The 3,169-nt window shown below is 35.9% G+C and overlaps 1 long non-coding RNA gene across 1 annotated transcript; it reads left to right on the top strand.

Moving 5' to 3' along the window:
• Positions 1 to 471: 471 nt before the first annotated feature.
• Positions 472 to 2,721, top strand: LOC119429664. The gene is made up of 3 exons (XR_005187820.1): positions 472 to 534; positions 904 to 980; positions 2,670 to 2,721. It is a non-coding gene; the product is annotated as an uncharacterized LOC119429664 (long non-coding RNA).
• The last annotated feature ends 448 nt before the right edge of the window (positions 2,722 to 3,169 follow it).

Here is a 3,169-nt window from a genome sequence, read left to right as displayed (position 1 = left end):
GGACATAAAACTCATGTTAGCACTGGAAGCTGTAACGGGACCAACATTCCTGCTCAGCTGTTTCCACAAAGTTTCAATCTCGCCCCCATATCCAAAGAGTAGAGAACTTTTTGTGTTTAAGTTAAATAAATAAAAAAACTCCAGTGAGTTTTTCATGTTTTGACTCGAGTTGATTGAAGTCATTCTTGCTGGTCCATGTTCAGAAATTATTTTTAATGTCCGCCTGTGAATATGATCCATAATATTTGACTTTAGTCTCTGTTTTGTGGTTATTTGTATGTTCATGATGTGAGAATGTTCAATTGTTTTCCCTGAAGTTTCCAATAATATTAAAACAAAACTCTTAGTTTCCAGTGACCAGTCTCACTTCAGGCTGACTGTAGAACATCTCCAGATGTTGCTCACCAGATGTCACCTAGATCTCATGTGGAATTTCAAAATAAAGGCCCTCCAAAGTTGGACATTTCCCATAGAATTGTCCCTAAGTTTCTGTGTTTGTTGCTCGTTCTTCAGGATGTTGTAGAAACAGCGAGGGTAAGTACGGCTTTACCAGAAATCACATCATTAGTGCAGAAAATTTATTGTCTCGTTGAAATGCAACATAGTTCAAGTAAAAACAGGAATGTTTCATTTAAAATAATTTATATGTTTAATATTTTATGTGACAATAACCATTTGGAAAAATAAAGTTCAAATTGTACATTAATGTCAGAAATGACATTTATATCATTTTAACATCAAGTGTTTGTTTTTCCTGGTAAATGTTGAGAATTACAAGAGCTTTGTGTTATTTGTCCATGTCGACCAAAATCACTGGAGGTTTCTGGTTAGTGTGCATAAAAATGATACTTGTTGTTCTCTCAGAACATTTTAATTTAAAGTTTCATGTTTTGATTTGTGCAGAAACTCTGTGAACCACACAGTCTTTCTGGTGGATCAAGTTCAGCAGAAGACGATTCAAAAGCTGCAAAAACATTTAGGTAAGTATTTATTAAGAGACAGAGGAGAAAAGTCTAACACTGAATTATATCTGGTGAGCTGCTTTTAAAATGATTTTAGTTGCTGTTATGGCCATGAAGGACAGAGTGCACGTTTTATTCAAGTTTGATTCAGGAACATCATAAATTACACATGAATTTTTTTCACTGAAACTAAATGAATCTTCAGACTTGTTCCTGATCATTTTGAAAGATTTGGTAACAACTTGAGTTGGACATATCATGCCAGTGTAAGGACGACACGTGTTCCTTGTGTTATGGCTCCTACAAAGTTTTTGAACACTTGAAGTCGTCCTGCTACATTTATTAAACATCAAATGTCTCTACAGCTTTCTGTTCTTTGATCAAATAGATTTTCTGAATCACTAAACTTCATTTCCTTCAAACTACTAATTGGTTTTGATTTGTTCAAAAACCCACATTTCTCTAAGTCAATTGATCAAAACGTGCACGTTATTAAAATGCAGTCAGTTCTCACACTCACTGTTAAAGTCTAATAGAAAATAAATCAGAGTTCATTTAAATGTTGCTCATTAATTGTTCTTTTAATTGTAATTAGAATATTTAGCTGATGTTCAAATCAGTTCCTACAACTTGTGTTTCTTGAACAATTAGTTTCAAATATTTACTGATTCTATTAAAAGCTGCAACAGAGTTGAGCTGAAATGAAGGAGAGCGCGTCAGAACTAGAAAGTTCCTGGAGAAACTTTGATGGGGACTGCCAAGCTGCTGACAATTTTAAAATGTGATTTGAGTGTATGTTTGGGATCGTTGTCAGCTTCCACTATACCAAATTTCAGCTGAATAGCTCTAAAAATGGGAGAGTTATCATCTTTTTTCTTTTTTAGCTAAGTTGGCCATCTTGGATTTTTGATTTGCATTAGGAATGTATAACATCACGCTCTCAGCTACAATCTTACTAAATTTCATCCCAATATATCAAAAAATAACTGATTTATAGTCAATTATGTGTTTGCTGAGGCTGCTGTGGCAGCCATCTTGCACCAAAATGGCTCCATACGTTACTCAGTTTCTCAGAAGGGTTTTCTTCTATTCATTTCCTATGGGATATTTGGCATCTTTGTTAGCAAAATATGTCGCCATGGTAACTGCAAACGCCAATAAAAGTACTTGCACACTTCCCAGCGCCGGGCGTCGTTTTGATATAACTTTTGTGGGGGTCCACGTTGCGTTTCGGGGAACATTAAAGTTGAAAAAGATACACTTTTCAGGTGTAGAATAATAAGTGGGCAGTCACCAACTAGTTCCTGGAGTTGGTGAAATATTGCGTCTTCGTTCACAAATTACGTCACCATGGTAACTCGAAATGCCAATAAAAGTAATAGCACACATCACGGAGCCGAGCGTCGTTTTGATATAACTTGTGTTGGGGTAGACGCTGTGGTTCGGGCCGCATTAACTGAGATAGAAATGTAGACACTCTTCCAAGGTGTAGAATAATAGGAGCCGCATGGCAGTCCCCAAAAATGTGATCGTGTGACGTTAAATAGAACGGAGGCGTCGTGCTCCAGCCGCTCCAAATGGATGGAAATATCTGCTGGGACATTGTTGTGATAGTTGTTCACTGGAAAGTTGGTGAAACTTCATGTGTAGAGCTTTTGTTACTTGTTTATCGTTTGTACCTTTTCTTATGGTTTCAATATTTTTTAGATTGCCAGAGAAGTGATGAAGACTTTCCTGATATTCCAGCATCAGTTTTGAACGATCAAAACTGGAAATCATAAAGTAAAGAGGAATGGGTGAACAGATACTGACTGCATCAGGTTTGGTCCTGAAGGTTTGATTTCAACATTCTAATAGACTTATGCATTATTGTCCAACAAGGAAGTGACTAAAAATAGTTCACTCTGAAGATAATAATATTTTAAATTACAAAGGTTGTTAAGAAGGTGAAGAGGAGACGAATAATATCTGATTGGTTGAGCTGAGAAATGAAAAGGCTGAATGTGATTCAAATAAGTGATAAAGTTCACAATCACATTTGACTCTTCAAGAGAATTGTGTGTAAATAAATCAAACAATGATGTGTTTGAAGCTTTAAGGTCAAAATGCAGGTAAATCCTGTCAGAAATGTTCTTTGTATAAAACTAAACACTAGAACTCGACCTGACTGGATAAATGTGGATCCAGCAACACAATTCCCTCAAAAA

Source organism: Nematolebias whitei, unplaced genomic scaffold (genome assembly GCF_014905685.2).
Source record: "Nematolebias whitei isolate Nwh7 unplaced genomic scaffold, NemWhi1 Nwh_scaf_5124, whole genome shotgun sequence".
Taxonomy (NCBI): domain Eukaryota; kingdom Metazoa; phylum Chordata; class Actinopteri; order Cyprinodontiformes; family Rivulidae; genus Nematolebias; species Nematolebias whitei.
This window is presented reverse-complemented; position numbering and strand designations above follow the sequence as displayed.